This window comes from Gavialis gangeticus, unplaced genomic scaffold, assembly GCF_001723915.1.
Source record: "Gavialis gangeticus isolate Ggan-Ray unplaced genomic scaffold, GavGan_comp1, whole genome shotgun sequence".
In the NCBI taxonomy this organism is placed as follows: Eukaryota; Metazoa; Chordata; order Crocodylia; family Gavialidae; genus Gavialis; species Gavialis gangeticus.
Genome location: NW_017729026.1, coordinates 38156388 through 38169665, shown reverse-complemented (window position 1 = coordinate 38169665; position 13278 = coordinate 38156388). Strand labels below are relative to the sequence as shown.

At 42.8% G+C, this 13278-nt stretch overlaps 1 protein-coding gene across 1 annotated transcript in view; it reads left to right on the top strand.

Moving 5' to 3' along the window:
* Positions 1–13278, top strand: part of GRIK2 (glutamate ionotropic receptor kainate type subunit 2) — an 805806-nt gene that overhangs the window by 1118 nt on the left and 791410 nt on the right. The window lies entirely within an intron of this gene.

Genomic DNA, 13278 nt, shown 5'->3' with positions numbered 1-13278 from the left:
GAGGCTGAGTGTCGGAGCGGATCCAACCTTGTCCAAGGGACCTTTAGTTCTGATTTCCTTGAAACGTCTTTAGTGGCACTTTTCCTGGTGCTTGGGCTGTGATGGAACAGATGCTTTGTAAACTGTTAGCTGAATGCAAAGGAGTCACCGCGGAAGGACTCTTGACACACACACAAACGTGCTGCTAAGCGGGAATGGATCATTATTATTCCCCCCCCCCCCCCCCCAAGACAAAAAGAGCCAGGGACAGCCACAGGCGGGGCCAGGCACATTTCAAGGGAAAACATATTGGTCGCCCAGCTCAAAGAGCTTCCCTTCCCCCTCCTGTATCTTTTGGAAACTAGCCTTAAAAACTGAGCTTGAAACTTCTGTGAGAAAGCATCCTGGCTAGAGAGTTGCTGAAGACAACTCTTCACGGACCAGGCTGTTCCTTGTCACTGGAGCAGACCTGGGTATGAAAAGTTCTTGCAAGTGGGTGAGAGCCACAGTGGTGGGACTAGGGACAGGGCACAGATCCGCCAGCCGAATAGCTAAAGTGCCCTGGGGTGGGTGTGCACAGACAGTGCACACACGGAAAAAGTTGTTCGGCAAAAGAAGCGGCCCCCTCTGTGCCAGCCCGCGAGGTGTACAGAAGGAGTTGCTGTTCTTTCCCATGCCTATATTGCGTTCCCTATTGCAGCATTGTGATGGTACTCGCCACTGAAAGCTCCCTTTTGCCTGGGAAAAGGTTGAATGTCTTGCTCTTTCTTTGTTTAAATCACGTTTAGGAGGGGGGGTGTGGTGGTGGTGGTGTGTGTGTGTCTGTGTGTGGGGCGATTAAAGTCTCCGGGTTGTTATTGATCTCGGGTGCTGAATTCCTAGTAGCACTTTCTTCTGCTTCCATCTGGTCTAAAGGTGGTGCTTAAGGCACGTTGCTCTTAGCAACCATCTTCAGGAACGCTTGTTTCTTTGGACACGGCTAAACGGGTCCATATATCATTGCGGAGTTTATTTTGCATTGAAGCCGCTCCGTAGGCGTTGCTGTGAGATGAGTGCAGCGCTGAAGGTAATCTGGCGCGGTCCAGCTGTGCCTGTGCGACAGGTTCCTAGTTGTTGCTGTGCGGGGGGATCTTTCCAGCTCGCATGGCTTTCAGGGGCAGCTATGGAAACACGCTCTCCCACCCCCACCTCCGGTAGGAGATAAGCTGTCCGCCTTGCTCTTCGCCTCCTCGCTGCAATGCTCACTAGGATGTCACCGATCAGGCCACTATTTGAAGACGAAGAAAACAATAATCTGGAGCTCGCAGCAGAAGGAGGAAGCCTCTCCCCCGAAGGGCTGTCACTCGGCCATGCAGAATGGATTTTTCTCGCCTAACTTCCTTCCCTAAACTCTCTCCTGGACATCGAGTCGGCTTAGGGCTTTCACTTTGCTTGCCATTCACGGCCGTGTGTAGTAGCAAACCAGAAACTCGCTTCATGCTTTTTCGTTGCTTAAAAAAAATACCCCTCCATCTCCACCTCTGCCCTTGCGACACCAAAGTTGCTTCTTTTACGTGGACTTCCAGCAGTAAGGGGGAAGAGGGCTCCCTGTCTTGCCCTCCCGGCCTGTTGCACGTGCCTGCCATTGCTACAGACCTTGGTTTTCACCCTAGTTCAGGGATAGACCTTTGTGGAGAAGTTCAGCTCCTTTCCAAGACGATTAGATCGCCTGGGAGGGAACGGGTGTGGGGAGGAAAGGGATGACAATTCTGTGAAAGGAGCTGGCTAAATTATTTTAAGGGGCAATAGCAGATCCCAGCAGGCTGCCTGCTACTCCGAGCTGTCCCTGCTCCCTTGCGGGAGACAAGGCAGTGTCTGAGGAGATCCCCTTCGGAAGGCAGCCCCCTCTCTTCCTTCTCAGCCGGCAGCGCTATGGCAACAGGGGAGAGCTTGTAGCTGCCAGAGCTCCAGCCCCCTCCTCCCCCCCTGTGCAAATGAACCACACTGGGCTCGCATTGTCCTTCCCACAGCTCCTGTCACTGTTGGGACTAGTCACTAGTCCTGTCAGCCTCCCTCCCTCTGTTTCAAGCTACCTTTTAACAAGGGCACTGGAAAGCCGAACGCCTGTGTGACTTGTCACAGACCGAGACTTATTTTTTTCTACCAGCGCCGGGGATCAAAAAGAATAATTAACTCTCTGGCGGCATTACATCAACCTGCCGTCACCTCGCTCGTCCAGCTGCACAGCACCGTGTCTGTCTGCATTCCTAGCAGCTACTTTGGCCCCCGCCTAGCAAGGCCAGGTGGAAAGGATCGTGCTTTCTGGGCGCCAAAGAGCCAGCCTGGTTCTTCTTATTTCAGAGCAACTGCCTAGGGATAAGCCCCAGGCTTGCACCTGCGATGTTCAGGATTTGCTGCAGAGAGTGAAGGAAGGCGCAGCGACACTGGAATCGTAGCCCTTGCTGCTGGGGCTGGTGAAACCTGGGGCTAGACTTAGAGATCGAGGCCAGAATAGCCTTTCTTAATGTAACCCCATGGTGTCGAGTCAGACAGAAGCTCAGGCCTTCTCTTCCCTTGCTACACGCAAGCAGAAATACGAGATCATAGGTAGGACCCTTCCGTTGTCATGGTCTGTTAAATTCACGGCAGAAGCCGGCCCTGATCACTTCCAAGAGGGCCAGCCAGGCGAAACACGCGCTGGCGTGTATGTACAGAGGGTTGCGCTGCTGCTCAAGCCCTAAGGTCCCAACCCCCATCCCCAGGGGCCTCGCAAGGCAGTTAAGCACTTGCCCATCTGTGCGTAGCCGCATGGCTGGGGTCGGGGCGCAGGGCGGTGCTGCGCCCCAGCCCGCAGCCTTTCAGGACCACGATCAGCGCCAGCTGGGGCCGTCTTCAGACGGGGCGTCCTCATGGTTGGAAGCGAGGAGAGACGGGGAATAAACGAGTCCCCTCCCCCGCTGTTTCCCTGCTTCTGCCGGTCCCCTGGTCAAAGCTTCAGCAGCTGGCGCTCAGCTGCTCAAACAGGGACTAGGAGACCAGGCCGGCAGGCTACGGTGGTATCCAGCTCTTGCTGCCCGCCACAGCCAGCTCGGTTTCATCAGACTTTGCCCGGGTGTACCCGAGCCAAGCCAATGCCTCTCTCTGTCCAGGAGGTACGGACAGAAATGTCAACCCCTCCACTTCGATACCGACCGTTGCAAGCCTCTTATTTTAGACCAGGGGTGGCCAACCTGCGGGTCTGGAGCCACATGCAGCCCCAGCTTCTTGCTGGTATGTAGAGGGGGCCTGAAGGGAGTGTATCCAACGAGTTTTAAACGGCTCCAAACAGGCAATCGCCTAAAACGGGAGTGGCCAACCTGCGGCTCCAGAGCCATATGCGGCTCCTCAGAAGTGAATATGTATCTCCTTGAATCTTTGCACAAGGACACGGTGGCCAGCTTCCAAATGTCTCCTTGAATCTTTGCACAAGGACACGGTGACCAGCTGTGGAAATGTGGAAGCTGGTCACCGTGTCCTTGTGCAAAGATTCAAGGAGACGCATATTCACTTCTGAGGAGCCGCATATGGCTCTGGAGCCACAGGTTGGCCACCCCCGTTTTAGGCGATTGCCTGTTTGGAGCCGTTTAAAACTCGTTGGATACACTCCCTTCAGGCCCCCTCTGCATACCAGCAAGCAGCTGGGGCCAGATCCAATCGCTGGTGCCCTGGCACGGCCTTGATGCCACTGAGACAAATGCTTGGAGCCACATCAGCTGGGTTGGGTTGTCAAGACCAATGTTTGTCAACGTACATCTTCCCCTAACCACTGATTCTCTGCGGGAGCATATTCAAGCTCTGAAGAAGAACTAGTCCCCCGACCTGGCACCGGTGGATTCTCTGTCCTATGCCTGGTGTAACTGCTTCGTCCTCGTTTTTTATCATGTATAAGCAAACCCTGGGGGAAATGAAACCACAACACTTCATATGCCAAAAGGAGTGCAGTGGGCATACACATCTCGACTCCACGTGGCAGTGGTTATGATCTTTCCTTGCTTAGGTAGTGCTGATGTTTCCAATCATAGGAGCTGATTCCGAGCTCATGGGATGAGTACCCTTAAGAGTTTTTCCTCTTCTTAGGGGAACTGAAAAAATATTTTCCTTTTAGATAGCTGAAGAGGAGTGCCCATCTCTGATCCTAAGAACTGGTGTCTTGAGAGCAAGGATTTCAGGTTAAACCTGAGGCAACTTCAGGAAAAATACCGATCGATCCTCATGATCAGCCCCTGCAGGTTTCTGAAAGGAGCTCTGACTCTTATTGCCCTTCATCAAACTTAGCCAAGTGTTTTCAGGAAACAGGACCGAACACCTAGTTTTGTCTTGTTTTCTAAGCACCAGGAACACCGGCTACATTGCCTGGCTTTTTTCTGAGGCCCCGAGAAGCGGGAATTACTGCTCAGCAGGGGCTTCTTCAGTGAAGACTTGGCATCTAGGCTCCCTCTCAAATATTGCACCGAACTGAGCCAAACGAGTCCCTTTCCACAGAAATTTTCACTACGCGGGGGAATGAGTCAAACCAGTAAATGGCTGGGGCTTGGAATTGGCTTCTCATACCATTGCCCGTGGGCATCTATCGCAGCAGTGGAAGCCAGAAGATCAGTTTGCCAGAGCATTATTATTAAACAGCAAAAGCATCGAGCAGCCGTGAGAGCTGATGGTTTCATACAGTTTACAGGCTCTTCCAGTTGCATAAGCTTTACCTCTAGGTCAATAGTGGAAGGCTTGAGTAGACCCCATCTGCTTCAGACAGCTCGAGTGGGACAGCTTTTCCTTTGATCTCTCTCTTTCTTGGGAATGGCTCTCCCTTGCTGTTGTAGTCCCCAAGTCTGAAGTCAGACTGAGATGTTGAGGGGAAGGAGCTATGTAGTGCCTAGCTCTCTCCACTGTCTATGCTTGAGGGGGTCTGCTTGGGTGGGAAGGACTGGGCTGTGGTGGGAGCTGGGCAAGGGAGAGGATATTTCCCTTCATTGCAGGGGACCAGTGAAATCTGGAGGAGGACTGCCTTGGATTTAGGAACGCTCCAGGTTCAGGAGTGGGGAAGTGCTTTGTTTAGATTCAATGGACCTGGCAAGGAGCCTCCGATGTGTATTAACGTCCCCAGGCGCTCTCTTCACAATCAGACTTAAAACCAACAGCAATCAAAATCTTTGGAGGAAGGGTAAGGTCAAGAGCCTCGGGAAGGCAGGTAGGAGGTGAGAAGCATTGTTATTGACTGGTCCAGATTAAACAGCACAGAGGAAGATTTCAATTTGATAACGTCACAGCCCTTCCTGTTTTTCTTTACTGCTTCTGCTGACAATTTTGTAAGGTAATTAAATTGGCTGATTGAAGTCACAGTGGTCATGGGGCGATAAAGACCATTTGGATTTAATGGAATTTAAAAACAACAGTGCACTGCACACAACTCTTACAGAACAAGAATTTTAATGACTCATTCAGGGTGCTGACTAAATACAACGTCCTGAGCAAGTTTAATTGAAAGGGCAAAGCAGATTAGCTGTATACAGTCTTTATTGCCGGAGATAGGGGAATTAAAATTATCTTGTTAAAAGACTCATTATTACATTATCAAGATTTAATGTAGGTTAAGTAAGTTCCCTTCTATTTAGGGCCTTCGGAATATCCCCAGATCCCTAAACCCCACTGCTTGGAACTAAGGAGAGCTATGGAAAGATTTGCACACAACTATCTTATGAATGGAGTGATTAGATGTACAGCTCACTTTTTGGTGACTGTTACTGATGTCATGGAAAGTTCAGGTCATGCTTTCAATGTAAATGTGGTTGATGAGTGAAATGGGTTCTGGTGCTGGAGATAAGGGATGGGGAAAAAAAGAGATTGACTTGCATATTCTAAAAATGAATTCTCCTACAAAGGAGAACTCCCTCCCCCACACATACACAATACCAGACAAAGACTTGCAGTTATTTGCAATGACAACAAAGTATTTGTTAGTTTCTTGATGTGTATCTTGTTTGTTTCTTGGGTTTAATCTCCCCCTCCTTAATCTCTTGCACCGAAACTATTATTAGCAGTTTTGTCAATAATGCAGAAGAAAAGCTAGAAAGTCCCTTATTTCCATACTTTCCAATTTGCAAGGCAAATTAATGTTGCCTGAATAAGCTTATTATAGATGTTGTGCTGTAATGTATGTTGGAAGATTAAATTAAACAATATCACAACATAATATTATACAGTCACATTTGAATGGAAACCTTGAGAATCAGAAGCCAGTATAAAAGCAATATGTCTGCACAATCTTATTTTTTATCTCACTAGTTATTTTGGGGCCCTTTGTACTATAACAACATGTAGTAATGTTAGTATTAATAATAGACTTTGGTTTATGTATTACCTCCAACTTCAAAAGATCTAAGGAATTTTTTGACCATTATTAAATTACAATACACATAGTGATCACTTTGACTTTCACTGGGAAAGCCCAGTGTGGGAAAACCCAGATAATATTTTAATAGAATATAAAAGCACCAAGTAGTAGCCTAGAGCTATTGACATGTATAAATACCTCAATGAATTATGTCTATGGGGAGATTTTATTTAGGCATGAACTGTAATATACATATTTGGATCTGACCAAAATATCAAGGGTACCTTGGAAAAATTCTGTGAATGTTAAAATTGTCAGGGCTTCACTTTTCCAATGTCATTCAACTAAAACATACTTTAATTAAAATTTGCAAGTGAATTAAGTAATTTTGGGTTAAGGGTTACTTAAGGCTTGCTCTAGAGTATTCTTGAGTATTCCTTCTAGGCTTGCTATTGAAATGGAGTACAGTACATCTTAGTACTTCTTAGCTCTTCAGTGTAGATGCCTGGGAGTGCTTCTTGATCAATATGTTCCAAATCAACCACATCTACTTGCAGAAGACATTTCTAGATAGCTCCAGATATTTTAATTACAGATATTTCTTTCTAGCCTGGGTGAACACAGATGCATTTTCCATTGCATGTATAAGAGTTATAATTGGATGCCTATTACAATCTGGATGCTAAAAATTTATATTATGATCCTACTAGAGGAATAAAATAGTATTGACTTACATGTTGATAAAATAATCCTAAAGAATTACAAAGCAAAAATGTGACCCCACTCTTATAGATTGCAAGAAAAAGCTGAAAGGTTACTTTGAAAGTGTTCCTCTCTCCTCCCCCACCTTCCCTTCACCCACATGCACAAGGTCTTGGTCTTTCTAACTTTCATGGAAAACTCCAGGAATGATGGGAAAGCTAATCAGTATATGAATGGAAAATGTGAAATCAGATTGAGAGAATAAGTGAGGTGTCTCACTCCACCCCATGTTGTTTAAATTTATTTTAAAAATATTTTACACAAATTCCAAGAGAAAAAAGAGCATTTTAAATAAAAAAGATGGACAACCTTGTCCTTGAATTAAGGGTTGATAAAGTTGAAGCTAAAAACTCCAATAGTTCTCTAGCAAAACAAACAGTGGAACAGCCAATGGTAGGAGGATTTATAAGTGGTAAAAAATGACACCTGGTTGGGTTCTTGTTAAGTTCTTTATACTGACAAAAATTAATATTTATTCCCTTTTAATGTAAAAATATTCCACGCATGACATGCACATTAGAATGAGACTAATTTAATGGATTTGTGATTGCTGGACATGGGCTTGACTCAATCCTTTATAAATATGTGTTTACCCTCTGAGGGTAGTGGAGTTAAGGGTGTTGAGAAGCAGTTCTGCAAGTGAATTGTCTATACTCATCCAAATGCTTCTACAAATGAGAAAAGGATACGTGGGCAGTAATCTTGCTTTTTTTTCAAGGAAATATTTCCAGAAAATATTGTGCTGTTCTTAATATAAAAACTATTCTTTCTTTAAAACTGTCTTTATCATAGACTGACTGCTGGTGAATTCAAAATACTGTTATTAAAATGTTCATTCATGTGTGTATATATACTCTAATAGATAATAACCCAAATACATTTATTAAGGATATATTTTATAATTGAACTTGCCATCCATTTGGGAATTTCTTTGTGCTGTAGATGAAAATTGATTAATATCCATATTAGTCAACTTACATGAATGCTTCTTTTTAAAAATAACACCATTATTACATGACTGTAGACCCTATAATAATTAATACCCACAGAATTTTAACAAAAGTCTGAAGTCATAAGCTCACTCTGGTCAAATTTATTAAAGGCTTTCTCTTGCCTAAGTCTATCCCACTTATGCAGTTGGTTCAATAAAAGATGTCCACAAAAATCCTTGTTTCTGACAGATATCCTGGACCATCACAGCTATAATGTCACTCCAGCACTACCTCGAAACCTTTCATATTTTTTTCACATGCAATCAGATAGTGTTAAAATATTCCTAACTTGTGTCTCAACATTTCAAATTGCACTTACTAGAAATTTATTTATTTTATGCGGGCTATTTTACTTGAAGGACCTATGGATGCTTAGTATTGACATATATTCAAAATGAACTCCTGCATCATCAGACAGTGCCAGGTACCTTCTCTAGATTGTTACAGAAAAATATTCCCTTTGGCTATGTAAGGTAATGTGCTCAGTGCATCTGGGGGTCACCTTAATGTATCTTATTTTCCTGTGGTAACTCTTGAGCTAACTATCCATCTATGTATCTATGCCCATCTATGTCCATTATTCACAATTGTATTTTAGAGGCTAAAGTCAGGGTAACACAACTACATGTAAACTTTGATTCATTCAGTAGAGCTGATTTTCTCTGGATTTATGTCAGTGCAACTAAAACAGATTCAGAACTGTAAATTGTGAGATGGGTTTAAAATGAGTAGAAATTACAATGTCATGATACTTAAGGGGTATGAGAAATGAATGTAGTTTACACCACTAATAAAATGGTGGGGAGGTGGCTAACTTAAATGGAATCTGCACTTGCTTACTCCAGGTCTGGACTTGGCCTGACAATGTTGGAAATAGAGGCCATGAAGTACAGGGCTAGATCCACTGCTGGTGCAAATTGACATGGTGCCACTGAAGTCAAGGGAGCTGTGCTTGTTTATACCACCTGAGGTTCTGACTCTATCCAGATATGGGGAATCTTCTGTTTCCCTTGTGTGTAATTCCAAAGGAAAATCACACTTCTTTTAAAAAATATACTTTATTTTAATGTTAGTGTTCTTTTTATGCTGTTTTGTCTGGCTTTAATTTACAGTCACTTATACTGTTAACTAATACACCATAAGCATTACAATGTTATGAAGGGAGGCATCTGAGTGTTGGGTAGGAATGTTTGATTTAACTACTGATTGGATCTATATTATGTTAACTGGAAAGCTTATGCCTGTTGCATAAAAACTATTTGGTGGACAGAAAATGGAGTTAACTGCTTTTACTAACAACAACTCATATGCATTGAACCACTTTCAGTGATATTTAAGATGCACATGGATATTATAGGTATAGAGCATTAACTTTATATATGTATATATTTAGCAGGAAAGAGTGCATGTATCATTAGTTTTATGATTTGTATTTCTTAACTGCAGTATGTTACCACACATATACTTAACTTGTTTTTATATAAATATATTTTGCTCATCTCAGCAACTGAAAAGCAATCATATCCTTCACATTGAGTTTCCTGGCAATTCTTAGAACAAGTTTAGGTCTTACATAAACACTTTATTTCCTCTTCCTGTGTATTTCAGCACTTAACAAGGACTGATATGAGGACATAACACATTAGAGAAGCAATATGTAGCATTAATACTTTTCTGATTTTTGTCCTTTCTGCATTGTTCAGAGTTTTCATGACCAATTACGTTTGTAAAAGTTTCTTTTATTAGAATAGCTGAAGGAACCTTTCTCTTTCTCCATTTCCATCACCTTTTCATGAAGTTAAAAAATAAAAAGTGTTCATGTTTTTTAAGTAAATTTTTAAATAAAAAATATAAAAAAGAATTCCTTTTAAAACTATATAAATGGAATAACTCTATGTACGTCAGTAGAGTTATTGGATTTACATTGGTGTAACTAAGGAAAGAAACTGGCCATTGGATTCTGTCATTAATATACAACTCTGATAATTTGCAAAAGAAGCCAATGATACTAAAAAAAAAGTGTACATATTTTGCTACCCAGTAATTTTGTCCAGAAAAAAATCTGTCCATTTAATTCATGTTGTTATGCAGTATATATTCTTCCTGTGACATTAAAAATATTGTAATGAAATTGTGCATTAACATACAGTTCTTCTCTTACCTTTCCATAATGCTGAAATAACTGCATTCCCAGATTAAAGGATCTGGGACTGGAATATGAGAGGAAGTTACACTGCAGTCCAGACATCAGTGCAGTGTTGTACATCCTTCAGTGTAGACATAGCCATAGTCTGTAAACACACATTGCATGTGTCTTGGGAGAAAGCCTTTCTTCCAGGATTCTATAGACAGTCACCCCTATTATACCACTTCAAGCGCCTGTGAAGTATGTTTGATGAAATGTGCTAACACTTCTTCCAAGACATCTCTATATGTTTCTGTAAGTTAATTGAAGGGTACTTAATTCCAGGGGCTAGCCAGTCAGGCTCTATCCCAGGCCACATATTGGCAGAGGCACAGCAATGAAGCTACCTGTGTAAATGGCTGTACAAAACCCAAAACAATCAGAACCACCTCAAATGAGACACTTATTTATAGCCTTCATGTTTCTATAAACTGAGATAAATCACTAGATAGCAACAGTCTTATAAATACATGCCTTTGTGCACACATGGTCATGCACTACAAATTCCCTGAGTCCAAAGAGTTGAAATTCAGGTGAAAAAGAACTCATATTTTCCTGAGCTAGCACTGAGGTAGAAAGTGGAAGAAAATGAATATATGTCACAGGGTAAATTCATGAGTCTCATGGAAAGGCCCATGAGGCCTATTCATCAGAATCACAACAACTGGTGTGAGAATGGGATAACAAAAAGTAGCAGAAACTTCTGTCACCACATGGTAAGAACTTCATCAATATTTTTACAGTGTGTGGCAATAAAAATCTTTAGGACCAGCAAAGATGAAATGAGTGAAAAGAAAACAATTCAAAATCAGATGGTGTTATACAGAAAAATTAAGGTTCTACAAGTAAAACCAGCAACATTCAAAGACAATAAGCACATAAAAACTCCTCAGGAATATTTAAAGATGGACCCTGCCAAAAACCTACCAGGACTCAAGAAGAGATAGATAATAGACTAAACCTATCTTGAAAAATAATTAACTCTAATCCTAATGATCGTCAGTCTTAAGGAAGGGCTTGGAGGCTGAGATTCATATGCAGTTAAATTCTCTGGTCTTTCAAATGCATGTTGCATACATTGCATAGAGTGAACCTATAGTGGCCTGAGATGGCTGCTGAGTTTCACTCTCTGTATAGGGGGGAATCCCAACTGACATAAAGGCTCCGTTACTTCCTGATGCCGCCACCCAGAGCCAATCCAAGCAGGGTGTGGGGCCTGGGGCAAAGCTTGTGCGGAGCCCTGCCCACACCCCCACCCCACCCCAGCCCCAGCCTCAGCCTCAGCCTCCTCCTCGATTCTGTGTGCCCTGGATGCCAAGAAGCCAGTGTGGGGAGAGGGAGGCAGGGTAGCAAGCAGCTGAATGGGAAGCTGGTGTCAGCGGTGCAGAATTACTATGACCACTCTGCCCAGCTCTGCGGGGCTCCTCAAAGCTCAGGGCCCAGTGCGGTCACCCCATTTTGCCCCCTCCTAGGGATGGCCCTGCTGCCACCTACTTCAGATGCCTACTCAAGCTTTAATGTAAGGTTCCAGTAGTGATGAGTAGGAACAGAAGAATTGGACATCAGCGGTGGAAACTGAAGCTGCTCTTCTTTGTTGATTTTGCTTGTCCTAAAACTGGGAAGCTGAGATTCAGGAAGCTGACAAGGAAGAAGAACCTTCATTACTCCTTTCTCTGATTCTGTCCATTCTGTCTATAAATCCATAAAGTGTTTACCCATGTGAGTAATTTTTCAGATGTGATTACCCACATGAGTAGCCTCAGAGATATGCTTAACAGATTTAAGGACATTGTGATTATGACTGATCCATATGAGTTCTGATAACAATATGGAGGCCATGGCTTTCAAGCAGAAGAAGCGGAAGGAAGTCTCTCCGTGATATTATCTGGTTAGCTGATGCATAAAGACAATTTAGCTTTGAAGAAAAATCATCCTGAGGGGCTTATTTTGCCCACGTTGATAAAAGCCAAATTTAACCACCAAAACCGGATAGCACTGAGGTTCACTTGTAGAATCTTAATCTTTCTTGGTATCTTTCTAAAGAAAACCTGAACCTTTTGTGTTAAGCAATTTGTCAGACACATGCGAAGTGCTATTAAGCATCAGTAACTAATTGTTTTGAAATTGGGCATCAAACAGAATTGGCAAGTGTGTAGTTCAAGTTCTGTGCTAGTGAAGATGTGGCTTCTGTATTAGGACTGGCTGTGGACATTGACATATTAGTGTATCAAGCCTTTTCCTAAATCCCTGAAGAGCTGTAAGATGTCTTAGCTCAGTACCGATAAACTATTCTAACAGTGAAATAGAAGCTGAAAATAACAATGTAGCCCTGTATTGTTTATAAACACTGGCATATACTTTGGAATTAGAAAGTTTCCATCCAACAAACCTTTCAAAAGAAAAATAGCCTGTGATATAAAATGGGCTGGAATTTCAAGAAGAATAAAATAAATATGGATAGAATATCAATGACAAAATTATATTACAGGGAACTCACGCTTTTTACCCAACACATCTGCTTCAGGAGTAATATTCTTTGAATACTAGTTGCTTAAGATCTTTGAAAATTAATTTTCATTCATTTTCACTACAGGTTGGAGTATATGAAGTCAGAGGATGGGTCATAATTAGGGAAAGATGACTAAAATTTAGCTAAATTAAAAAACAAGCAAACATGAAGAGAAGGTTTATTTCCCCTGAAATATAATCACACTTAGAAAACTTAGTGATCTGTTCCTTGTTTGTATTGCCAATTGCAATTGCTAATTGTGTTGCCAATCATCTTCTCCCTTTGGTAAAAAAAATATAAAAATAACTGCCCCCATCCCCAAGTTTTAACTAATTCTTGTTAGCACTGCAGCAAGCACTGCTAGAAATGCTAAAGAGTAATATTTTAAAAAATGTCTAGGGGTGTCTTTACATTTGCTTTGGGAGTGTGGGGGCTGGAATTGAGCTCTAATTAAAGCACCTGCAGCACTTCATGTATTCAGTGTCCCGTACTTCAAAATGGTGGTGGG